Source organism: Arachis hypogaea, chromosome 20 (assembly GCF_003086295.3).
Source record: "Arachis hypogaea cultivar Tifrunner chromosome 20, arahy.Tifrunner.gnm2.J5K5, whole genome shotgun sequence".
In the NCBI taxonomy this organism is placed as follows: Eukaryota; Viridiplantae; Streptophyta; class Magnoliopsida; order Fabales; family Fabaceae; genus Arachis; species Arachis hypogaea.
In genome coordinates this window covers 68775147-68802387 of record NC_092055.1, presented here as the reverse complement: position 1 = coordinate 68802387, position 27241 = coordinate 68775147, and the positions used below count along the sequence as shown (strand labels likewise).

The 27241-nt window shown below is 38.2% G+C and overlaps 2 non-coding genes across 2 annotated transcripts; both read left to right on the top strand.

The window, feature by feature from the left end:
- The first annotated feature begins 11665 nt into the window (after positions 1-11665).
- LOC112787386 (small nucleolar RNA R71) lies at positions 11666-11773 on the top strand. The gene has a single exon (XR_003194802.1). It is a non-coding gene; the product is annotated as a small nucleolar RNA R71 (small nucleolar RNA).
- A 14694-nt stretch (positions 11774-26467) lies between these two features.
- On the top strand, positions 26468-26575 carry LOC112787385 (small nucleolar RNA R71). The gene has a single exon (XR_003194801.1). It is a non-coding gene; the product is annotated as a small nucleolar RNA R71 (small nucleolar RNA).
- The last annotated feature ends 666 nt before the right edge of the window (positions 26576-27241 follow it).

Below are 27241 nucleotides of genomic sequence, written 5' to 3'. Positions count from 1 at the left end.
GGGATCGACCCTTACTCACGTAAGGTTTATTACTTAGACGACCCAGTGCACTTGCTGGTTAGTTGTATCGAAGTTGTGACAAATTATGAATTGAGATTAGAGCACCAAGTTTTTGGAGCCATTACCAGAGATCACAATTTCGTGCACCAAGTTTTTGGCGCCGTTGCCGGGGATTGTTCGAGTTTGGACAACTGACGGTTCATCTTGTTGCTCAGATTGGGTAACTTTCTTTTCGTTTTCTTTTCAAAAAGTTTTCAAAAATTTTTCAAAAAAAAAAATCTTTCAAAAATTTCTCCTTTGTTTTCGAAAAAAAAACTTTAAAATAAAAATGTTTTCAAAAATATATTTTTCTTCAGAATTTTTAAGAATGAATTCTAGTGTTTCATGAAGCATGTTGAAGCCTGGCTGGCTGTAAAGCCATGTCTAATTCCTCTGTAGGGCATGTTAGGCTTGTCATGTCTGAGTTACATACTAAAGCTTGGCTGGCTATTAAGCCATGCCTGACCTTTTGATTGGAGCTTTAGACTAAAGAGCATAAGATTCCTGGAATTCATATTAAAAATTTTGGAATCCTTATTTTTCTTTTTCAAAATGATTTTCGAAAAAATTAAAAGAAAATACAAAAAAAAATCATAAAATCATAAAAATCAAAAATATTTCATGTTTCTTGTTTGAGGTGTAAAAACTCCACCGTAGAAATATATAAGAGAAAAAGTCTAGGCATGGCCGAATGGCCAGCCTCCCAAATGTAACATCAAAGTCTCCAAGGTCTCCGAATACAATAGTAAGAAGTGCTATTTATACTAAAGTAATTACTAGGGATTACAGAAAATATGTAACTAAGTGCAGATAGTGTAGAAATCCACTTTCGGGGCCCACTTGGTGTGTGCTTGGGCTGAGCATTGAGCTTTACACGTGCATAGGCCATTTCTAGAGTTAAACGCCAGCTTGGATGCCAGTTTGGGTGTTTAACTCCAGTTTTGGCATTTTACACCAGAAAATAGGTCTTTGGTGGGTGTTTGAACGCCAGTTTAGGCCATCAAATCTCGGGCAAAGTATGGACTATTATACATTTCTGGAAAACCCAAGATGTCTACTTTCCAACGCAATTGAGAGCATACTAATTGGGCTTTTGTAGCTCTAGAAAATCTACTTCGAGTGCTGGAGGGTCAGAATCCAACAACATCTACAGTCCTTTCTCAACCTCTGAATCAAATTTTTGCTTAGGTCCTTCAAGTTCAGCTAGAAGATACCTGAAATTACAGAAAAATACACAAACTCATAGTAAAGTCCAGAAATATGATTTTTGCATAAAAACTAATAAAAATATAATAAAAAGTAACTAAAACATATTAAAAACTACATAAAAATAATGCCAAAAAGGGTATAAATTATCCGCTCATCAGCATTCGACTTGAAATTGTGATTTAAGAATTTTAAATGAATTCAAGAAATTTATGGTTCAAAGTAATTGATTTAAGGATAAATGATTTATGAGTCTTTTGAAAAAGGTTTGATATTGATCTTGTATTGAAGATTTTGGAAAAATGTTACAAAAATCGGTATTTGTTTTAAGAAAAATTTCGGATTCTTGACGATGATAATCAGAGTGACGCAGCGGAAGACGAGAGAGAGCATCGACACGGTAGAATGGTAATGAAAGATATGCTTTGGCAACTTGTTGGGTGGATAACTTGATAGTAAAATGATTCGTGGAGGATATGTATATATGTATGTGTATCGCGTGATTCGAATTTTCGAGGGCAAAAATTTTATTAGGAGGGGAGAATGTAAGAACCGCCAAAAACATTTTAATAAAAATAATAATTTTTAGTGCCCGAAATAGATTCTAAATTTATAATTTTTAATTTGAAAATTTAAAGGTGAAATTCAATTTCAGTGAATTTTTCTGAGTTAGAAAATGTACCTTCTTCGAAAAGTTTTTGTAAAAATGCGTACTGGCACTTAAGCTAGTAGTACTAGCTCGAGTCTATCCAGTACCGCGTATTTTGTAAAATAAGATTTTGGAAAAATTGATTTATTATTTTGAAAGGATAAAAATAATTTAGAATCGAAAACCGGACACTAATCTTAAAGGTTTTGGCCCAAAGGGGGCCAAACGAACCAAAAATGCTTCGTGGTTGGACCGGGCCCAAGTTGGGCCCAAGCCCAACTCATATAAAGCAATAAATGAGCCAAAGGAGCTCATTTTAACACCAAGAGAGAGAGAACTCGGATAGGGAGAAGAGAGGAGAAGGAAGCCATTGACACTATTCATCTCCTCCTTCAAAGCTCCATAACTTTTGATCTGAAGCTCTTGACGAGCTCTTCGTTTCTATCTAAAGAAATCTGGTAAGATATCTCTTTTCACGCTCCAGTTTCCAGCCCTAATTTTCTGCATTTTTGGGGTTTGGTTTTTGAAGAGATTTTATGGTTTTGCTTGTTTAGGTGATCTCTAGTAGCAGGTAATTGTTGGATTTTACCCCTAATCTCGTTGGGAAAGGTAAGGTTTCACTAAACCCTTGTGTTTGGTTGTTTTGTGAACCTTAGGTTTGATGTGGGTATGTTTTATGATGTTAGTTTGAGCTTTGGTATTTGTTAGGGTTGGCTTGTTTGGACTCAAAGTGGTGGTCTGTGCACATTGGGAATCGGCCAAGGTATGATTTTGGTTTTCTTTATGTAATATGTAATATTTCTGGACACTTAGGCTAGTTGACCTTAAGATAGGTTGAATGATGTGATTGTATGATTAATTGGATATTAATGTTATGCTTGATGATGGCTTGGATATAGGTTGAATGAGTTTGAATGTGATAATATATATATATATATAGTTAGATCATGATTATTGATGAGCTATGTTGGTGAGTATTGAGGTTGGAAGATGGATGTTGATGATGACTTTTGATTGTTGGTTATTGTGGTGTATGTTGGATGTAAATGAGTGAGGAGGTTTAATGAATTGAATATAATGTTAAGAATTGTGAATAATGATTTTGAGTATTGATGATGATGATGAGTTAATGATAATGTGTTTATTGAATGGAAGTTTGGATATAGGTGATATTGATGATGGATGGTAATGGTGGGTAGTTATGTTGATGTTAAAAAGGTTAATGGGAATTTGAAAAATATGAATTAGGTTGGATTTTGTTAGGATTTGGTAGAATTAGTCCCACATTGCTTAGGATAGCAAATGGAGTGGGTGGCCTAGGCTATAAATATGAGGCTAAGTTCTCCATATTTTTTGCACCAGTCGGAAACACTTAAAGCTTGTATCTGACTTCTCTTTTCCTCTATACTCTTTGATTAGAGAGTGTTGTAAGGTATAGTTAAATATTTGCTTTGAGAGTGTGGGTGTACTGGGGTGCCGATGTTAGAGGAAAAGAAGTCTATGTGTTGTAACAATTTTCACATAGTGATATTCTTTAGTTGTCATTTGACAACGGCCGTGGTTTTTTTTCTCCAGTAATTGGGGTTTTCCACGTTAAATTCTTGTGTTGTGATTGTGTCTATTTTATTTCTTTGTGAAAGGTATTTTCTCAAGGGGGAATCGTGTATTATTCCCAACATGTGGTATTAGAGCTTCGGTTCGGTGGGATTTATTCTTAGTATGCTCTGTGGTTGCAGCCTAGTCTGACCTTCCACATCAGAAAAGAATTTTGTCCTGTGGCTTGAGGTTGATCTTTGGTTGCTGTTGTTGTTGCTAGAAGGCAGTGTGACACTGTGAGAGTGCAATTTGGAAAGGTTCTGGCTAAGGAAAGACTTGGTATTTAAGTGTGTCCATTGTGACCCTCCTCTCTTTCCTGGGGACCCTTCCTAGTGCACGGTCTACAGTTGAGTTATACTATTCCAGTATACGGTTGCAACAATGTCAGGATATTCAAGTTCTGTGAAGGTTGAAATAGAGAAATTTGATGGAAGAATCAATTTTGGCTTGTGGCAAATACAAGTCAAGGATGTGTTGATACAATCAGGTTTGCACAAGGCGTTGAAGGAGAAGATCTCTGGTATAAAGGATGAAGAATGAGAGGAACTAGATTTGAGAGCTGCAAGTGCTATTCGCCTGTGTTTGGCTAAGAATGTTCTTGCAAATGTGCAAGGAATGAAAACAGCCAAGGAACTTTGGGAAAACTCGAAGGGTTGTATCAGGCAAAGGGCATCTCAAATCGGTTGTTATTGAAGGAGCAGTTCCATAATCTATGCATGTATCACAATGTGAAAATCTCTTACCATCTTAGTGCTATCAATGGTATTGTCTCTGAATTAGAGGTAATTGGAGTGAAAATTGATGATGAAGATAAGGAACTGAGGCTCATATTGTCTCTTCTTTCTTCCTATGAGTATATCAAACCTGTTTTAATGTATGGAAGGAAACTCTGAATTTTGAAGAAGTTGCCAGTAAGCTCATTGCTGAAGAAAGAAGAATGAAAAATGAGGGTAGCACTTCATCAGATTTGGCGCTTGTAGCTAGAAGTGACAATTATGGAAAAGGAAATCGTGGAAGGAGTGTAACATGCTGGAAATGTGGAAAGTCTGGGCATGTAAAGAGAAATTATCCAAGTAATGCGGTTTCAGAAAAAGACTCTCAATCTGATACTTGCAATATTGCTCTCTCTATGAGAGAAGATGATGTTCTCTAGAAGATAAGAAGTATCCTCATGGTATTGCCGCACTACCATGGATAAGGATAAGTTGTGGCAATCGGGTCCACAATTGCACACGGGCATTGGTTGGCGTTGAGATGCAAGGTGTGTGGCGGAGTTATGTGGATGGCTGAAGAACTTCCAGGAAAAGCCAATTTGGAAGTTGCACCATGAATTTTCAGCAAGGTTTCGATCTGTACCAAGCCGAAATGCTTGGAGTGGTCTAATTCCAAGTGAGTATACTTTAATGGTGGAGTATGATAGTTCTCTGAACTATGATTGTCGGTATAGACAATGGCAGCAAAGAATTGTCGGTGTTGACTATGGAAGCTGAAGATGTGTGACTATTTCAATCAAGGTGGAGATTGTTAGGATTTGGTTGAATTAGTCCCACATTGCTTAGGATAGCAAATGGAGTGGGTGGCCTAGGCTATAAATATGAGGCTAAGTTCTCCATATTTTTTGCATCAGTCGGAAACACTTAAAGCTTGTATCTGACTTCTCTTTTCCTCTATACTCTTTGATTAGAGAGTGTTGTGAGGTGTAGCTAAATATTTGCTTTGAGAGTGTGGGTGTACTAGGGTGCTGGTGTTAGAGGAAAAGAAGTCTATGTGTTGTAACAATGTTCACATAGTGATATTCTTTGGTTGTCATTTGACAACGGCCGTGGTTTTTTTTCTCCAGTAATTGGGGTTTTCCACGTTAAATTCTTGTGTTGTGATTGTGTCTATTTTATTTCTCTGTGAAAGGTATTTTCTCAAGGGGGAATAGTGTATTATTCCCAACAGATTTAGAATTGTTGAATGGTTTAGAAGGTTTTGTGATTGATAAAATACTTGAAGGAATGTTTGGTATGAGTGTTGGGTTGTTTTGGTATGGTTAAAAATGGAGTTTGGAATGGTTTTATTTGGTTTTGGGTGGTTTGAGTTATGAAAAGTGGAAAATTGGTAAATTGTGAACTTTTGGTAAAAGTTAGTTTTTGGTGAATTTTGTCTGATCATAACTTATGCCTCTGTTTTCAAAATTGGTTGAATTTGATTTAAAATTGAAGCTTATTGAAAACTTTTCAAATTGATATAAGGTTTGTAAAATTTGGATTTTTGTGGAGGAAGTTATGATCATTCAAAGATTGGTGTCAAAATCTGAAATTTTGCAAAGTTGCAGAATTTTGTCATTTCTGGTATGTGCGCACGCACACCTCTGTGAAATTCTTAACCTGTGCGCACGCACAGACCTGTGTGTCCGCACACGCTGAGGCAGGCAATCTGTTTGCAGCACTAGCACAGCTTGTGCGCGTACATATCGAAAAAGATTTACAACCTGTGCGTACGCACAGCCCTGTGCGCACGCACAAGTTGGGAAGCTTAGTCTGTTGGGGGCACCAGCACGCCTTGTGTGAGTGAACAGGATTATAAAATTTGGTACCTGTGCGTACACACCCCTATGCGTACGCACACGTTTTGAAACTCCTCCTAGGCATGTGGTGCCGAAATTGTGATCTCTGGTAATGGTTTCTTAGGCCAGATACTCTGATCTAGTTTTACAGTCTGTCACAACTTCGATACAACTAACCAGCAAGTGCACTGGGTCGTCCAAGTAATACCTTACGTGAGTAAGGGTCGAATCCCACGGAGATTGTTGGTATGAAGCAAGCTATGGTCACCTTGTAAATCTCAGTTAGGCGGATATAAATTGATAATGATGTTTTCGAATTATAAATAATAGACTAGGGATAGAGATACTTATGTAAATCATTGGTAGGAATTTCAGATAAGCGAATGGAGATGCTTTTCGTTCCTCTGAACCTCTGCTTTCCTGCTATCTTCATCCAATCAGTCTTACTCCTTTCCATGGCTGGCTTTATGCAAGGGCATCACCGTTGTCAGTGGCTACATCCCCTCCTCTCAGTGAATAATATGCTCACGCACCCTGTCACGGCACGGCTATTCATCTGTCGGTTCTCGATCATGCTGGAATAGGATTCACCCTCCTTTTGCGTCTGTCACTAATGCCCAGCACTCGCGAGTTTGAAGCTCGTCACAGTCATTCAATCATTGAATCCTATTCAGAATACCACAGACAAGGTTTAGACCTTCCGGATTCTCTTGAATGCCGCCATCATTCTAGCTTACGCCACGAAGATTCTGGTTAGGAGATCTAAGAGATACTCATTCTAGCTTAATTCATGTAGAACAGAAGTGTTTGTCAGGCACGCGTTCATAAGGGGGAAGGATGATGAGCGTCACACATAATCATCACCTTCATCACGTTCTTGGGTGCGAATGGATATCTTAGAAGCGAAATAAGAAGAATTGAATAGAAAACAGTAGTACTTTGTATTAATCTTTGAGGAACAGCAGAGCTCCACACCTTAATCTATGGAGTGTAGAAACTCTACCGTTGAAAATACATAAGTGAAGGTCCAGGCATGGCCAAGATGGCCAGCCCCCTAAAACGTGATCAAAGGATCATAAGGTAATCCAAAGATGCCTAATACAATAGTAAGAGGTCCTATTTATAATAAACTAGCTACTAGGGTTTACATGAGTAAGTATTTGATGAATAAATCCACTTCCGGGGCCCACTTGGTGTGTGTTTGGGCTGAGCCTAACTGTTGCACGTGCAGAGGCCATTTGTGGAGTTGAACGCCAGTATTTGTGCCAGTTTGGGCGTTCTACTCTGGTTTTGGATCCTTTTCTGGCGCTGGACGCCAGATTTGGGCAGAAGGCTGGCGTTGAACGCCAGTTTACGTCATCTATTCTTGGCCAAAGTATGGACTATTATATATTTCTGGAAAGCCCTGGATGTCTACTTTCCAACTCAATTGGAAGCACGCCATTTCGAGTTATGTAGCTCCAGAAAATCCACTTTGAGTGCAGGGAGGTCAGAATCCAACAGCATCAGCAGTCCTTCTTCAACCTCTGAATCTGATTTCTGCTCAAGTCCCTCAATTTCAGCCAGAAAATACCTGAAATCACAGAAAAACACACAAACTCATAGTAAAGTCCAGAAATGTGAATTTAACACAAAATCTATTAAAAACATCCCTAAAAGTAACTAGATTCTACTAAAAATATACTAAAAACAATGCCAAAAAGCGTATAAATTATCCGCTCATCACAACACCAAACTTAAATTGTTGCTTGTCTCCAAGCAACTGAAAATAATAGGATAAAAAGAATAGAATATACTATAAATTCCAAACTATCAATGAAACATAGCTGCAATCATATGAGCGGGACTTATAGCTTTTTGCCTCTTGAATAGTTTTGGCATCTCACTTTATCCATTGAAGTTCAGAATGATTGGCATCTATAGGAACTTCAGATTTCGAATAGTGTTATTGACTCTCTTAGTTCAGTATGATGATTCTTGAACACATCTTCTTTATGAGTCTTGGCCGTGGCCCTAAGCATTTTGTTTTCCAGTATTACCACCGGATACATAAATGCCACAGACGCATAATTGGGTGAACCTTTTCAGATTGTGACTCAGCTTTGCTAAAGTCCCCAATTAGAGGTGTCCAGGGTTCTTAAGCACACTCTTTTTTTTTTTTTTTGCTTTGGACCTTGACTTTAACCGCTCAGTCTCAAGTTTTCACTTGACACCTACACGCCACAAGCACATGGTTAGGGACAGCTTGGTTTAGCCGCTTAGACCAGGATTTTATTCCTTTAGGCCCTCCTATCCACTGATGCTCAAAGCCTTGGGATCCTTTTTAATTGCCCTTGCCTTTTGGTCTTAAGGGTTATTGGCTTTTTGCTCTTGCCTCTTGGTTTTAAGAGCTTTGGCTTTTTCTGCTTGCTTTTTCTTTTTCTTTCTATTTTTTTTCGCCTATTTTTTTTTTTCTGCAAGCTTTGTTCTTTGCTGCTTTTTCTTGCTTCAAGAATCATTTTTATGATTTTTCAGATTATCAAATAACATGTCTTCTAGTCATCATTCTTTCAAGAGCCAACATATTTAACATTCTTAAACAACAACTTCAAAAGACATATGCACTGTTCAAGCATACATTCAGAAAACAAGAAGCATTGTCACCACATCAATATAATTAAACTAAGTTCAAGGATAAATTCGAAACTCATGTACTTCTTGTTCTTTTGAATTAAAATAGTTTTTATTTAAGAGAGGTGATGGATTCATAGGACATTCATAACTTTAAGACAAAGTTACTAACTACTAATGATCATGTAATGAAGACACAAACATAGATAAGCACATAACATAGAAAACGAAAAATAGAAGAAATAAGAGCAAGGAATGAATCCACCATAGTGATGATGGTGTTTCAATGATGTTCTTGAGCTCTTCTATGTCTCTTCCTTGTCTTTGTTGCTCCTCCTTCATTGCTTTTAGATATTCTCTAATTTCATTAAGGATGATGGAGTGCTCTTGATGTTCCACCCTTAGTTGCTTCCAATAATTGTGTGGAAGAAAATGTATCCCCTGAGGTATCTCAGGGATCTCTTGATTTGCAGTCAAATGTTCTACCACTGAGCTATAGACCCTTGATGGAAGCTTTTGTCTTCCCTTTCCTCTTTCTAGAGGTTTCTCTGGCCTTAGGTGCCATCAATGGTTATGGAAAAAACAAAAAAGCTATGCTTTTACCACACCAAACTTAGAATGTTGCTCGCCCTCGAGCAAAAGAAGAAAGAATAGAAGAATAAGAAGAAGATATAGAGGAGATGGATGGGAGTGTGTATTCGGCCATATGGGTGGGATTGGGTGGGAGAGAGATGTTGAATTTTTGAAGGTAGTGGGTGTATGGATGTGAGTGGTAAATGGAAAAAAAAAAAGAAGGGATGATCATGAATGGAAAGAGAGATGATGAGGTAGGTGGGGATCCTGTGGGGTCCACAGATCCTGAGATGATCCTGTGGGGTCCACAGATCCTGAGGTGTTAAGGCATTTACATCCCTGCACCAATTTAGGCATGTAAAATGCCCTTGCACACAACTCTGGGCGTTCAGCGCCAGGTTGGTGCCCATTTTGGGCGTTCAACGCCCCTTTGCTGCCATTTCTGGCGTTGAACGCCAGAACCATGCTTGTTCTGGGCGTTCAGCGCCAGGATGCTCCCATTCTGGGCGTTCAGCGCCAGAACTATGCTCTGTTCTGGCGTTTGAACGCCAGACAGATGCTCCTCCAGGGTGTGATTTTTCTTCTGCTGTTTTTGATTCCGTTTTCAATTTTTATATTTATTTTGTGACTCCACATGATCATGAACCTAAGAAAACATGAAAAACAATAAAAATAAGAATTAGATAAACATTGGGTTGCCTCCCAACAAGCGCTTCTTTAATGTCAATAGCTTGACAGTGAGCTCTCATGGAGCCTCACAGATGTGCAGAGCTTTGTTGAGACTCTCCAACACCAAACTTAGAGTTTGGATATGGGAGTTCAACACCAAACTTAGAGTTTGGTTGTGGCCTCCCAACACCAAACTTAGAGTTTGACTGTGGGGGCTTTGGTTGACTCTGCTTTGAGAGAAGCTTTTTCTGCTTCCTCTCCATGGTTGCAGAGGGAGATCCTTGAGTTTTAAACACAAGGGAGTTCTCATTCCATTGAAGAACTATTTCACCTCTGTCAACATCAATCACAGCTCTTGCTGTGGCCAGGAAAGGTCTTCCTAGGATGATGGATTCATCCTCTTCCTTTCCAGTATCCAGGACTATGAAATCAGCAGGGATGTAAAGGCCCTCAACCTTTACTAATACATCCTCTACTTGTCCATAAGCCTGTTTTCTTGAGCTGTCTGCCATCTCTAGTGAGATTTTAGCAGCTTGCACCCCATAGATTCCGAGTTTCTCTATTACAGAGAGGGGCATGAGGTTTATTCCTGAACCAAGGTCACACAGAGCCTTAAAGATCATGGTGCCTATGGTACAGGGTATTATGAACTTTCCAGGATCCTGTTTCTTCTGAGGCAATGTCAGTTGATCCAGATCACTTAGTTCATTGATGAACAAGGGAGGTTCAACTTCCCAAGCATCAATGCCAAATAATTTGGCATTCAGCTTCATGATTGCACCAAGAAACTTGGCAGTTTGCTCTTCAGTAACATCCTCATTCTCTTCAGAAGAGGAATACTCATCAGAGCTCATGAAGGGCATAAGGAGGTTCAATGGAATCTCTATGGTCTCTAGATGAGCCTCAGAGTCCTTTGGTTCCTCAGAGGGAAGCTCCTTATTGATCACTAGACGTCCCAGGAGGTCTTCCTCCTTGGAATTCACGTCCTCTCCTTCCCTTACAAGTTCGGCCATGGCGCTTATGTCAATGGCCTTGCACTCTCCTTTTGGATTCTCTTCTGTATTGCTTGGGAGAGTACTAGGAGGGATTTCAGTGATCCTTTTACTCAGCTGGCCCACTTGTGCTTCCAGATTTCTAATGGAAGACCTTGTTTCATTCATGAAACTTACAGTGGCCTTAGATAGATTAGAGACTAGATTTGCTAAATTAGAAGCATTTTGTTCAGAGTTCTCTGTCTGTTGCTGAGTTGATGATGGAAAAGGCTTGCTATTGCTAAACCTGTTTCTTCCACCATTATTAAAGCCTTGTTGGGGCTTTTGATCCTTCCATGAGAAATTTGGATGATTTCTCCATGTTGAGTTATAGGTGTTTCCATAAGGTTCACCTAAGTAATTTACCTCTGCTATTGCAGGGTTCTCAGGATCATAGGCTTCTTCTTCAGAAGATGCCTCTTGAGTACTATTGGATGCAGCTTGCATTCCATGCAGACTCTGAGAAATCATATTGACTTGCTGAGTCAATATTTTGTTCTGAGCCAATATGGCATTCAGAGTATCAACTTCAAGAACTCCCTTCTTCGTAGGCGTCCCATTACTCACAGGATTCCTTTCAGAAGTGTACATGAACTGGTTATTAGCAACCATGTCAATGAGTTCTTGAGCTTCTGCAGGCGTTTTCTTTAGGTGAATGGATCCACCTGCAGAAGTGTCCAGTGACATTTTTGATAGCTCAGATAAACCATCATAGAATATATCCAGGATGGTCCATTCTGAAAGCATGTCAGAAGGACACTTTTTGGTCAACTGTTTGTATCTTTCCCAAGCTTCATAGAGGGATTCACCTTCTTTCTGTCTGAAGGTTTGAACATCAGCTCTAAGCTTGCTCAGCTTTTGAGGAGGAAAGTACTTGGCTAAGAAAGCCGTGACCAGCTTATCCCAAGAGTTCAGGCTGTCTTTGGGTTGAGAATCCAACCATAATCTAGCTCTGTCTCTTACAGCAAAAGGGAAAAGCATGAGCCTGTAGACTTCAGGATCTACTCCATTAGTCTTAACAGTATCACATATCTGCAAGAATTCAGTTAAGAACTGAAAAGGATCTTCAGATGGAAGTCCATGAAACTTGCAGTTCTGCTGCATCAGAGAAACTAATTGAGGTTTCAGCTCAAAGTTGTTTGCTCCAATGGCAGGAATGGAGATGCTTCTTCCATGTAAATTGGAATTAGGTGCAGTAAAGTCACCAAGCATCTTCCTTACATTATTATTATTTTCGGCTGCCATCTCCTCTGCCTGTTCGAAAATTTCTGAAAGGTTATCTCTGGATTGTTGTATTTTAGCTTCTCTTAATTTTCTATTCAGAGTCCTTTCAGGTTCTGGATCTGCTTCCACAAGAATGTTCTTATCCTTGCTCCTGCTCATATGACAAAGAAGAAGGCACAAAAAAATAATAATAATAATAGAGATCCTTTATACCACAGTATAGAGATCCCTGTGTGAGTAGAAGAAGAGAAGAAAAGAAAATCTGAACTCAGAGAGAGAGGGGGTTCGGATTTTTGGTGAGTTAAAGGAAAGATGTTAGTATATCAATAAACAAATAGAAGAAGATGAGAGGGGGAAGTGAATTTTCGAAAACAATTTTTGAAAATGAGTTAGTGATTTTCGAAAATAGTTTTTGAAAAAGGTTAGTATTTTTTTTCGATTTTTTTTTTTATAAAAAATAAAAATAATTAGTTAATAAAAAAGAAATTTTTGATCCGCCTGTCACGCGGACGACCCGGGTTCGATCCCCGGCAACGGCGCCAAAAACTTGGTGTACGAAATTGTGATCTCTGGTAATGGCTTCTCAGGCCAGATACTCTGATCTAGTTTTACAGTCTGTCACAATCTTCGATACAGCTGACCAGCAAGTGCACTGGGTCGTCCAAGTAATACCTTACGTGAGTAAGGGTCGAATCCCACGGAGATTGTTGGTATGAAGCAAGCTATGGTCACCTTGTAAATCTCAGTCAGGCAGATATAAAGTGATAATGGTGTTTTCGAATATGATATAATAAAAGAGGGAAGATATTTTCGAAAATTAGAGAGAGAGAGTTAGTTAGGTAGTTTTGAAAAAGTTAAGAAACAAACAAAAAGTTAGTTAGTTAGTTGAAACAAATTTTGAAAAGATAAGGAGTTAGGAAGTTAGAAAAGATATTTTGAAATCAATTTTTTGAAAAAGATAAGATGAGAAGATATTTTTGAAAAGATATGATAGAAATTAGTTTTGAAAAAGATTTGATTTTTAAAATCACAATTAATGACTTGATTCACAAGAAATCACAAGATATGATTCTAGAACTTAAAGTTTGAATCTTTCTTAACAAGTAAGTAACAAACTTGAAATTTTTGAATCAAAACATTAATTGATTAGTTATTTTCGAAAATTTTATATAAAAATAAGAAAAAGATTTTTGAAAAAGATTTTTGGAATTTTCGAAAATAACTAAGAAATTTGAAAAAGATTTGATTTTTGAAAAAGATTTTGAAAAAGATAAGATTTTCAAATTGAAAATTTGATTTGACTCATAAGAAACAACTTTGATTTTTAAAAATTTTTGAAAAAGTCAACTCAATTTTCGAATTTGATGAGAGAAAAAGGGAAAGATATTTTTTTGATTTTTTTGAATTTTTATGAAAACATGAAAATTATGCAATGCATGAAATTTTTAGATCAAAACATGAATGTATGCAAGAATGCCATGAATGTCAAGATGAACACCAAGAACACTTTGAATGTCAAGATGAACATCATAGACACAATTTTGAAAAATTTTTTAATGCAAAGAAAACATGCAAGACACCAAACTTAGAATTCTTTAATGCTTACGCACTAAGGATTCAAGAATGCATATGAAAAACAAGAAAAGACACAAAACATGAAATCATCAAGATCAAACAAGAAGACTTACCAAGAACAACTTGAAGATCATGAAGAACACTATGAATGCATGATATTTTCGAAAAATGCAAGATGCATATGCAAGTGACACCAAACTTATGATATGACTCAAGACTCAAACAAGAAACACAAAAATATTTTTGATTTTTATGATTTTCTATTTTTTTTTTTGTATTTTCTTTTAATTTTTTCGAAAATTATTGTGAAAAGTAAGAATAAGGATTTCAAAATCTTCAATATGAATTCCAGGAATCTTGTCATGTTAGTCTTAAAGCTCCAATCAAAGGGTCAGGCATGGCTTAATAGCCAGCCAAGCTTTAATAAAAATATGAGTGTAATTCAGACATGACAAGCCTGACATACCCTATCCAGAAGGATTGGGCATGACTCCACTGAAGTGATTAGCCAATCCCAAAGCAGTTTGGGTATGGCTTTACAGCCAGATAGGCTTCAACATGCTTCATGAAACACTAGAATTCATTCTTAAAAATTTTGAAGCCATAGAATAATTTATTTTTTGAAAACATTGTTATTTTAAAATATTTTTTTTTTCGAAAACAGATGAGAAAATTTTGAAATATTTTTGAAAAATTTTTGAAAAGAAAACAAAAAGAAAATTACCTAATCTGAGCAACAAGATGAATCGTCAGTTGTCCAAACTCGAACAATCCCCGGCAACGGCGCCAAAAACTTGGTGCCGAAATTGTGATCTCTGGTAATGGTTTCTTAGGCCAGATACTCTGATCTAGTTTTACAGTCTGTCACAACTTCGATACAACTAACCAGCAAGTGCACTGGGTCGTCCAAGTAATACCTTACGTGAGTAAGGGTCGAATCCCACGGAGATTGTTGGTATGAAGCAAGCTATGGTCACCTTGTAAATCTCAGTTAGGCGGATATAAATTGATAATGATGTTTTCGAATTATAAATAATAGACTAGGGATAGAGATACTTATGTAAATCATTGGTAGGAATTTCAGATAAGCGAATGGAGATGCTTTTCGTTCCTCTGAACCTCTGCTTTCCTGCTATCTTCATCCAATCAGTCTTACTCCTTTCCATGGCTGGCTTTATGCAAGGGCATCACCGTTGTCAGTGGCTACATCCCCTCCTCTCAGTGAATAATATGCTCACGCACCCTGTCACGGCACGGCTATTCATCTGTCGGTTCTCGATCATGCTGGAATAGGATTCACCCTCCTTTTGCGTCTGTCACTAATGCCCAGCACTCGCGAGTTTGAAGCTCGTCACAGTCATTCAATCATTGAATCCTACTCAGAATACCACAGACAAGGTTTAGACCTTCCGGATTCTCTTGAATGCCGCCATCATTCTAGCTTACGCCACGAAGATTCTGGTTAGGAGATCTAAGAGATACTCATTCTAGCTTAATTCATGTAGAACAGAAGTGTTTGTCAGGCACGCGTTCATAAGGGGGAAGGATGATGAGCGTCACACATAATCATCACCTTAATCACGTTCTTGGGTGCGAATGGATATCTTAGAAGCGAAATAAGAAGAATTGAATAGAAAACAGTAGTACTTTGTATTAATCTTTGAGGAACAGCAGAGCTCCACACCTTAATCTATGGAGTGTAGAAACTCTACCGTTGAAAATACATAAGTGAAGGTCCAGGCATGGCCGAGATGGCCAGCCCCCTAAAACGTGATCAAAGGATCATAAGGTAATCCAAAGATGCCTAATACAATAGTAAGAGGTCCTATTTATAATAAACTAGCTACTAGGGTTTACATGAGTAAGTATTTGATGAATAAATCCACTTTCGGGGCCCACTTGGTGTGTGTTTGGGCTGAGCCTAAGTGTTGCACGTGCAGAGGCCATTTGTGGAGTTGAACGCCAGTATTTGTGCCAGTTTGGGCGTTCAACTCTGGTTTTGGATCCTTTTCTGGCGCTGGACGCCAGATTTGGGCAGAAGGCTGGCGTTGAACGCCAGTTTACGTCGTCTATTCTTAGCCAAAGTATGGACTATTATATATTTCTGGAAAGCCCTGGATGTCTACTTTCCAACGCAATTGGAAGCGCGCCATTTCGAGTTCTGTAGCTCCAGAAAATCCACTTTGAGTGCAGGGAGGTCAGAATCCAACAGCATCAGCAGTCCTTCTTCAACCTTTGAATCTGATTTCTGCTCAAGTCCCTCAATTTCAGCCAGAAAATACCTGAAATCACAGAAAAACACACAAACTCATAGTAAAGTCCAGAAATGTGAATTTAACACAAAATCTATTAAAAACATCCCTAAAAGTAACTAGATTCTACTAAAAATATACTAAAAACAATGCCAAAAAGCGTATAAATTATCCGCTCATCAGCGTGCGCACGCACACCCCTGTTCGTATGCACACGCCCTATTTTTCAAACTTAAACTTTGTTTTCAAGTATTTTACCTTCCCAACAAGCTTGTGAACTTCTACGAAACCTATTTTAATACTCTTGGACTTATCCTCGGGTATTGAAACATGGGAAATGTAAGAAGTTTGATTTTGTGTTATTTTAAAAAGTTAGAGAACGAAGGCCTAGGTTTCTGGTGTACTGAGGATGGGTTTAGTGGAGTGCGGAAGAAGAATGGTATATGAAATGAGAAGTTGACGAACTAGTGAGTTCGGAATGAAAAGTTAAGAATTGAGGATGGTTGTGATGAGTGAAAACTTGGAAAGGAATGATTATGGTTAACGGAATGAGTATGGGTGGAAAGGTGCTATGAGCACTGGCCCCTGAGATTGAATTTGTGATTATGATATGTTTTGTTATCCGTCGTAGGGGCTGTGACAGTCTCCCGTCTACGTTCGGATATGAGAGTTGAAGCTGGGCTTCTCACTCATATTTCTCGCAACCAGAGGAAGGTGGTAGGGCACGCTCCTTTGGAATGTTTTCCTCTGAAAGGAGAAGGTGGTAGGGCACTCATCCCTTGGAATTATTCCTCCTGAAAATGCGATTTCTCTCTGATTGCAAGGTGGTAGGGCACTAACCCACGGAATCATACGGCAACAAGAGGAAGGTAGTAGGGCACGCTCCCTCGGAATGTTTCCCTCTAAAAGGAGAAGGTGGTAGGGCACTCATCCCTCAGAATTATTCATCCTTATGCGCAATAGAGAGACTAATCGGAGAGTTGTCGACCAGATTTTCTGTCGGGTTTGCCATTATAACCGACATGTGATATCACAGCCAATAGGACAGACATTCATCATGTGCATCTTCTATATGTTTGCTTGCTTTGATTACTTGAGTTTGCCTAATTGTATAATATGCCTACTTGCTTCTTGAATTAATTGTTATATATATGAATACTACCTGTGTTTTACTTGCTTGCATTAATTGTGATTGTCTGGCAACGAGGAGGCTAGGTAGGTGGTGGCAATGGGATCGCATGGAAGTTAGGGTGGCGAAGGCTGTGGGATACAGCGGTGTGACTAGTTCTAGTTAGAAATCTCCTAAGTTAGATAACCCTACTTATGGTTTATGGTTTAGGTTATTTATTTATTTATTTATGTTAAGCTTGAATATCAGTTTGGTGTGAAGTTCTAGGATTGCCTTCAGCGTTCTGGGGCCTTACATCTTACATATTGGGCACTGTTACCATATTGAGAATCTCCGGTTCTCATTTCATACTTTGTTGTTATTTTTCAGATGCAGGTCGTAATTCACTTCGGTGAGATTGTGGATATGGTAACAGAGCGGAGTATGGTTCCTTTTTGGTTTATTTCTATTTTACTTTGTTATAGTTACTCTCATATCTCTTTGTATATTTATCTTTATGGCCTCAGAGGCTTAATTGAGAGAATAGTTGTATAAGCTGTTTTTAACTCCAAAACTCTATATGTCTGTATATACTAGTTGGCTCAAACTCCGCAAGCCGCGGCTAGTTCCCTATGATTCTTATATTTTTATATCTATATATGTTTTATTCTTTTGCATCTGTACCTTGTATCGTATGCGTTAGCTTCGTGTGAATGTTTCGCGCTTTTGTGATTCTGTCTTTGAGCTTAATCCTTTATCGGGCTTCTAGAATATATATTATTTCCTTCTATATAAATATGTATAAGCCTTAGAATTGTTGTAACCTCTGATTAACCTTTGCTTTACGACTAGAGGTAAGGCTTAGGGTAATTAGGGTGTTATATTAGTCATTAGATTAATATATATATATATATATATATATATACGAGAGTTCACCCTTGTTAGAAAACTCTTGCCCATTCGAACCTTTCATTGTATTTTTCTATCAACATGAGTCACTAACCTCCTATGTTATGTTTAGGAGCTCTGCTAAGTTTCATGGATTAATAATATTACTGTTTTACTTTCAATGCAATTCTGATTCTATTCTCTTATGCATTCTCGTTTCTCATCTCATGAATTGAGGGTGACCCGTGACAATCAGCCTTGTTCTACTTGGGTTCCGTGCTATTCGTGACTTGGATAGCGTTGAACTAAAGTTAGAGTTTGCATTGCGGATTTGTATAGAGCATCTAAGCAACTTTGGATATGTGACATATAATCCCTCTCTAATCCAGAAGATCTGCCATGTGTGTGGCACCTTGAGTAGGATCGCGAAAGGGAGTGGCTTGCTTAGAGCTTCATCTTCTTCTACAATGAGAAACCTAGAGGTGGCTTGATGAGAGGACAAGAATCATCTCAACATGGTGGGTTGCTGCAGTAGCGGAGGTTAACTTGATGATAGGACATGAGTTAATCACTAACGGCTGCCATTGAATAAATCAAAAAGCTATTGAGATAGAAAATAAAAAAGGTTAATCCGGAAAGATAAAGCATCTCCGAAGCCTTAACTGTTCGTCCGTCACTATTTTCACAAATCAATCCTGTATTTCTATATTTATTTATTTTATGCGTTTTCCAACAACACTCATTTTTTCCAACAACACCGGGATCACCCCTGACTCACCTCAGGTATTACTTGGTCGACCCGGTATACTTGTCGATCTATCTATGCAAATTCTACGGAGCCAGTTTTGTGCACCAAGTTTTTGGTGCAGTTGCCGGAGATTGTTCGGATTTGACAAACAAACGGATTATCTTGTTACTTAGATTAGGTATTCTTTTTAATTTTATTTGAGTCTTTTATTTTTCTTTTTCAAAAAAAATCAAAAATTTTTCAAAATTCTTTGTTTTCTTGTTGATCTTTATCTTTTTGTTTGAGTTTTTGTTCTTATTCTTGTTAAAGTTTCGAATTTTCTTACTTTCCCTTCAAAAATTTTTTTTCAAAAATAGTGTCATTTGTTTGAGTATTATGTCAATCTTTAAGTTTGGTGTCTTTTGGTGTGTTTCTTTGGGAATTTTCAAAAACTTAGTGTTTTAGATCTAAAAATTTTAAGTTTGGTGTCTTTTGGTTGTTTTTCTCTTTCTTCATTAATTCAAAAAAAAATTCAAAAAATCAAAGAAATATCTTTTCTATCTTTATTTCAAAATTTTTTTGAAATATTTAGAAAAAATTTCAAATTTTAATTTCAAAATCATTATCTTATCTTAATTTCAAATTTCAAATTTCAAATCTTATCTTTTTAATATATTTTCAAATCTTTTCTTTTAATTGTGATTCTATCTTATCTTATCTTTCTTTTAAAATTTAAAATTCAAAACTTTTTCAAATCTTTGTCTTATCTTTTGTTATCTTTCATTAAATTTCAAATCATTATCTTATCTTATCTTAAATTTGAATTTCAAAATCAAATCTTTTCAAAAATCAAATCTTTATCTTATCTTGTTTCAAATTCAAAATTCAAAATTGAAAGATTCAATTTTCAAAATCTTATCTTATCGTAATTCAATTTTAATTTTCAAATTTCAAATTTTAATTTTCAAAATTCAAAATTTAAATTTCAAATTTCAAATTTTAAAATAAAATCTATTTCAAATCTTATCTTATTTTCAAATCTTTCTTAATTAGTTACTTGTTTTTCCTTTCTTCTTTTTCGAAACTTCCTAACTAATTCCTCTCACTTCTATTTTCAAAAATCTCTTACTTTTTTCTCTCTCTTCTTTTTCAAAAATCATCCATTTAATTTTCAAATCTTTTTAATTAATTAGCTTTTAATCTCCCTCTTATTTTCGAATTTAATTAATAAATAAAACAAAAAGAAAAAATATTTTAATTCTAGTTTACCTTTTTACTCCTTAATATCCAATCTCTCCCACCTTTCTTTACCATGAACCCAAATGGGAATGAACAGTTCAGATAGTGATATTCTTTAAGTCTATGTGTTGTAACAATGTTCACATAGTGATATTCTTTGGTTGTCATTTGACAACGGCCGTGGTTTTTTTTCTCCAGTAATTGGGGTTTTCCACGTTAAATTCTTGTGTTGTGATTGTGTCTATTTTATTTCTCTGTGAAAGGTATTTTCTCAAGGGGGAATAGTGTATTATTCCCAACAGATTTAGAATTGTTGAATGGTTTAGAAGGTTGTGTGATTGATAAAATACTTGAAGGAATGTTTGGTATGAGTGTTGGGTTGTTTTGGTATGGTTAAAAATGGAGTTTGGAATGGTTTTATTTGGTTTTGGGTGGTTTGAGTTATGAAAAGTGGAAAATTGGTAAATTGTGAACTTTTGGTAAAAGTTAGTTTTTGGTGAATTTTGTCTGATCATAACTTATGCCTCTGTTTTCAAAATTGGTTGAATTTGATTTAAAATTGAAGCTTATTGAAAACTTTTCAAATTGATATAAGGTTTGTAAAATTTGGATTTTTGTGGAGGAAGTTATGATCATTCAAAGATTGGTGTCAAAATCTGAAATTCTGCAAAGTTGCAGAATTTTGTCATTTCTGGTATGTGCGCACGCACACCTCTGCGAAATTCTTAACCTGTGTGCACGCACAGACCTGTGTGTCCGCACACGCTGAGGCAGGCAATCTGTTTGCAGCACTAGCACAGCTTGTGCGCGTACATACCGAAAAAGATTTACAACCTGTGCGTACGCACAGCCCTGTGCGCACGCACAAGTTGGGAAGCTTAGTCTGTTGGGGGCACCAGCACGCCTTGTGTGAGTGAACAGGATTATAAAATTTGGTACCTGTGCGTACACACCCCTATGCGTACGCACACGTTTTGAAACTCCTCCTAGGCGTGTGGTGCCGAAATTGTGATCTCTGGTAATGGTTTCTTAGGCCAGATACTCTGATCTAGTTTTACAGTCTGTCACAACTTCGATACAACTAACCAGCAAGTGCACTGGGTCGTCCAAGTAATACCTTACGTGAGTAAGGGTCGAATCCCACGGAGATTGTTGGTATGAAGCAAGCTATGGTCACCTTGTAAATCTCAGTTAGGCGGATATAAATTGATAATGATGTTTTCGAATTATAAATAATAGACTAGGGATAGAGATACTTATGTAAATCATTGGTAGGAATTTCAGATAAGCGAATGGAGATGCTTTTCGTTCCTCTGAACCTCTGCTTTCCTGCTATCTTCATCCAATCAGTCTTACTCCTTTCCATGGCTGGCTTTATGCAAGGGCATCACCGTTGTCAGTGGCTACATCCCCTCCTCTCAGTGAATAATATGCTCACGCACCCTGTCACGGCACGGCTATTCATCTGTCGGTTCTCGATCATGCTGGAATAAGATTCACCCTCCTTTTGCGTCTGTCACTAACGCCCAGCACTCGCGAGTTTGAAGCTCGTCACAGTCATTAAATCATTGAATCCTACTCAGAATACCACAGACAAGGTTTAGACCTTCCGGATTCTCTTGAATGCCGCCATCATTCTAGCTTACGCCACGAAGATTCTGGTTAGGAGATCTAAGAGATACTCATTCTAGCTTAATTCATGTAGAACAGAAGTGTTTGTCAGGCACGCGTTCATAAGGGGGAAGGATGATGAGCGTCACACATAATCATCACCTTCATCACGTTCTTGGGTGCGAATGGATATCTTAGAAGCGAAATAAGAAGAATTGAATAGAAAACAGTAGTACTTTGTATTAATCTTTGAGGAACAGCAGAGCTCCACACCTTAATCTATGGAGTGTAGAAACTCTACCGTTGAAAATACATAAGTGAAGGTCCAGGCATGGCCGAGATGGCCAGCCCCCTAAAACGTGATCAAAGGATCATAAGGTAATCCAAAGATGCCTAATACAATAGTAAGAGGTCCTATTTATAATAAACTAGCTACTATGGTTTACATGAGTAAGTATTTGATGAATAAATCCACTTCCGGGGCCCACTTGGTGTGTGTTTGGGCTGAGCCTAAGTGTTGCACGTGCAGAGGCCATTTGTGGAGTTGAACGCCAGTATTTGTGCCAGTTTGGGCGTTCAACTCTGGTTTTGGATCCTTTTCTGGCGCTGGACGCCAGATTTGGGCAGAAGGCTGGCGTTGAACGCCAGTTTACGTCATCTATTCTTGGCCAAAGTATGGACTATTATATATTTCTGGAAAGCCCTGGATGTCTACTTTCCAACTCAATTGGAAGCACGCCATTTCGAGTTATGTAGCTCCAGAAAATCCACTTTGAGTGCAGGGAGGTCAGAATCCAACAGCATCAGCAGTCCTTCTTCAACCTCTGAATCTGATTTCTGCTCAAGTCCCTCAATTTCAGCCAGAAAATACCTGAAATCACAGAAAAACACACAAACTCATAGTAAAGTCCAGAAATGTGAATTTAACACAAAATCTATTAAAAACATCCCTAAAAGTAACTAGATTCTACTAAAAATATACTAAAAACAATGCCAAAAAGCGTATAAATTATCCGCTCATCACAACACCAAACTTAAATTGTTGCTTGTCTCCAAGCAACTGAAAATAATAGGATAAAAAGAATAGAATATACTATAAATTCCAAACTATCAATGAAACATAGCTGCAATCATATGAGCGGGACTTATAGCTTTTTGCCTCTTGAATAGTTTTGGCATCTCACTTTATCCATTGAAGTTCAGAATGATTGGCATCTATAGGAACTTCAGATTTCGAATAGTGTTATTGACTCTCTTAGTTCAGTATGATGATTCTTGAACACATCTTCTTTATGAGTCTTGGCCGTGGCCCTAAGCATTTTGTTTTCCAGTATTACCACCGGATACATAAATGCCACAGACGCATAATTGGGTGAACCTTTTCAGATTGTGACTCAGCTTTGCTAAAGTCCCCAATTAGAGGTGTCCAGGGTTCTTAAGCACACTCTTTTTTTTTTTTTTTTGCTTTGGACCTTGACTTTAACCGCTCAGTCTCAAGTTTTCACTTGACACCTACACGCCACAAGCACATGGTTAGGGACACTTGGTTTAGCCGCTTAGACTAGGATTTTATTCCTTTAGGCCCTCCTATCCACTGATGCTCAAAGCCTTGGGATCCTTTTTAATTGCCCTTGCCTTTTGGTCTTAAGGGTTATTGGCTTTTTGCTCTTGCCTCTTGGTTTTAAGAGCTTTGGCTTTTTCTGCTTGCTTTTTCTTTTTCTTTCTATTTTTTTTCGCCTATTTTTTTTTTTCTGCAAGCTTTGTTCTTTGCTGCTTTTTCTTGCTTCAAGAATCATTTTTATGATTTTTCAGATTATCAAATAACATGTCTTCTAGTCATCATTCTTTCAAGAGCCAACATATTTAACATTCTTAAACAACAACTTCAAAAGACATATGCACTGTTCAAGCATACATTCAGAAAACAAGAAGCATTGTCACCACATCAATATAATTAAACTAAGTTCAAGGATAAATTTGAAACTCATGTACTTCTTGTTCTTTTGAATTAAAATAGTTTTTATTTAAGAGAGGTGATGGATTCATAGGACATTCATAACTTTAAGACAAAGTTACTAACTACTAATGATCATGTAATGAAGACACAAACATAGATAAGCACATAACATAGAAAACGAAAAATAGAAGAAATAAGAGCAAGGAATGAATCCACCATAGTGATGATGGTGTTTCAATGATGTTCTTGAGCTCTTCTATGTCTCTTCCTTGTCTTTGTTGCTCCTCCTTCATTGCTTTTAGATATTCTCTAATTTCATTAAGGATGATGGAGTGCTCTTGATGTTCCACCCTTAGTTGCTTCCAATAATTGTGTGGAAGAAAATGTATCCCCTGAGGTATCTCAGGGATCTCTTGATTTGCAGTCAAATGTTCTACCACTGAGCTATAGACCCTTGATGGAAGCTTTTGTCTTCCCTTTCCTCTTTCTAGAGGTTTCTCTGGCCTTAGGTGCCATCAATGGTTATGGAAAAAACAAAAAAGCTATGCTTTTACCAACCAAACTTAGAATGTTGCTCGCCCTCGAGCAAAAGAAGAAAGAATAGAAGAATAAGAAGAAGATATAGAGGAGATGGATGGGAGTGTGTATTCGGCCATATGGGTGGATTGGGTGGGAGAGAGATGTTGAATTTTTGAAGGTAGTGGGTGTATGGATGTGAGTGGTAAATGGAAAAAAAAAAAGAAGGGATGATCATGAATGGAAAGAGAGATGATGAGGTAGGTGGGGATCCTGTGGGGTCCACAGATCCTGAGATGATCCTGTGGGGTCCACAGATCCTGAGGTGTTAAGGCATTTACATCCCTGCACCAATTTAGGCATGTAAAATGCCCTTGCACACAACTCTGGGCGTTCAGCGCCAGGTTGGTGCCCATTTTGGGCGTTCAACGCCCCTTTGCTGCCATTTCTGGCGTTGAACGCCAGAACCATGCTTGTTCTGGGCGTTCAGCGCCAGGATGCTCCCATTCTGGGCGTTCAGCGCCAGAACTATGCTCTGTTCTGGCGTTTGAACGCCAGACAGATGCTCCTCCAGGGTGTGATTTTTCTTCTGCTGTTTTTGATTCCGTTTTCAATTTTTATATTTATTTTGTGACTCCACATGATCATGAACCTAAGAAAACATGAAAAACAATAAAAATAAGAATTAGATAAACATTGGGTTGCCTCCCAACAAGCGCTTCTTTAATGTCAATAGCTTGACAGTGAGCTCTCATGGAGCCTCACAGATGTGCAGAGCTTTGTTGAGACTCTCCAACACCAAACTTAGAGTTTGGATATGGGAGTTCAACACCAAACTTAGAGTTTGGTTGTGGCCTCCCAACACCAAACTTAGAGTTTGACTGTGGGGGCTTTGGTTGACTCTGCTTTGAGAGAAGCTTTTTCTGCTTCCTCTCCATGGTTGCAGAGGGAGATCCTTGAGTTTTAAACACAAGGGAGTTCTCATTCCATTGAAGAACTATTTCACCTCTGTCAACATCAATCACAGCTCTTGCTGTGGCCAGGAAAGGTCTTCCTAGGATGATGGATTCATCCTCTTCCTTTCCAGTATCCAGGACTATGAAATCAGCAGGGATGTAAAGGCCCTCAACCTTTACTAATACATCCTCTACTTGTCCATAAGCCTGTTTTCTTGAGCTGTCTGCCATCTCTAGTGAGATTTTAGCAGCTTGCACCCCATAGATTCCGAGTTTCTCTATTACAGAGAGGGGCATGAGGTTTATTCCTGAACCAAGGTCACACAGAGCCTTAAAGATCATGGTGCCTATGGTACAGGGTATTATGAACTTTCCAGGATCCTGTTTCTTCTGAGGCAATGTCAGTTGATCCAGATCACTTAGTTCATTGATGAACAAGGGAGGTTCAACTTCCCAAGCATCAATGCCAAATAATTTGGCATTCAGCTTCATGATTGCACTAAGAAACTTGGCAGTTTGCTCTTCAGTAACATCCTCATTCTCTTCAGAAGAGGAATACTCATCAGAGCTCATGAAGGGCATAAGGAGGTTCAATGGAATCTCTATGGTCTCTAGATGAGCCTCAGAGTCCTTTGGTTCCTCAGAGGGAAGCTCCTTATTGATCACTAGACGTCCCAGGAGGTCTTCCTCCTTGGAATTCACGTCCTCTCCTTCCCTTACAAGTTCGGCCATGGCGCTTATGTCAATGGCCTTGCACTCTCCTTTTGGATTCTCTTCTGTATTGCTTGGGAGAGTACTAGGAGGGATTTCAGTGATCCTTTTACTCAGCTGGCCCACTTGTGCTTCCAGATTTCTAATGGAAGACCTTGTTTCATTCATGAAACTTACAGTGGCCTTAGATAGATAGAGACTAGATTTGCTAAATTAGAAGCATTTTGTTCAGAGTTCTCTGTCTGTTGCTGAGTTGATGATGGAAAAGGCTTGCTATTGCTAAACCTGTTTCTTCCACCATTATTAAAGCCTTGTTGGGGCTTTTGATCCTTCCATGAGAAATTTGGATGATTTCTCCATGTTGAGTTATAGGTGTTTCCATAAGGTTCACCTAAGTAATTTACCTCTGCTATTGCAGGGTTCTCAGGATCATAGGCTTCTTCTTCAGAAGATGCCTCTTGAGTACTATTGGATGCAGCTTGCATTCCATGCAGACTCTGAGAAACCATATTGACTTGCTGAGTCAATATTTTGTTCTGAGCCAATATGGCATTCAGAGTATCAACTTCAAGAACTCCCTTCTTCGTAGGCGTCCCATTACTCACAGGATTCCTTTCAGAAGTGTACATGAACTGGTTATTAGCAACCATGTCAATGAGTTCTTGAGCTTCTGCAGGCATTTTCTTTAGGTGAATGGATCCACCTGCAGAAGTGTCCAGTGACATTTTTGATAGCTCAGATAAACCATCATAGAATATATCCAGGATGGTCCATTCTGAAAGCATGTCAGAAGGACACTTTTTGGTCAACTGTTTGTATCTTTCCCAAGCTTCATAGAGGGATTCACCTTCTTTCTGTCTGAAGGTTTGAACATCAGCTCTAAGCTTGCTCAGCTTTTGAGGAGGAAAGTACTTGGCTAAGAAAGCCGTGACCAGCTTATCCCAAGAGTTCAGGCTGTCTTTGGGTTGAGAATCCAACCATAATCTAGCTCTGTCTCTTACAGCAAAAGGGAAAAGCATGAGCCTGTAGACTTCAGGATCTACTCCATTAGTCTTAACAGTATCACATATCTGCAAGAATTCAGTTAAGAACTGAAAAGGATCTTCAGATGGAAGTCCATGAAACTTGCAGTTCTGCTGCATCAGAGAAACTAATTGAGGTTTCAGCTCAAAGTTGTTTGCTCCAATGGCAGGAATGGAGATGCTTCTTCCATGTAAATTGGAATTAGGTGCAGTAAAGTCACCAAGCATCTTCCTTACATTATTATTATTTTCGGCTGCCATCTCCTCTGCCTGTTCGAAAATTTCTGAAAGGTTATCTCTGGATTGTTGTATTTTAGCTTCTCTTAATTTTCTATTCAGAGTCCTTTCAGGTTCTGGATCTGCTTCCACAAGAATGTTCTTATCCTTGCTCCTGCTCATATGACAAAGAAGAAGGCACAAAAAAATAATAATAATAATAGAGATCCTTTATACCACAGTATAGAGATCCCTGTGTGAGTAGAAGAAGAGAAGAAAAGAAAATCTGAACTCAGAGAGAGAGGGGGTTCGGAT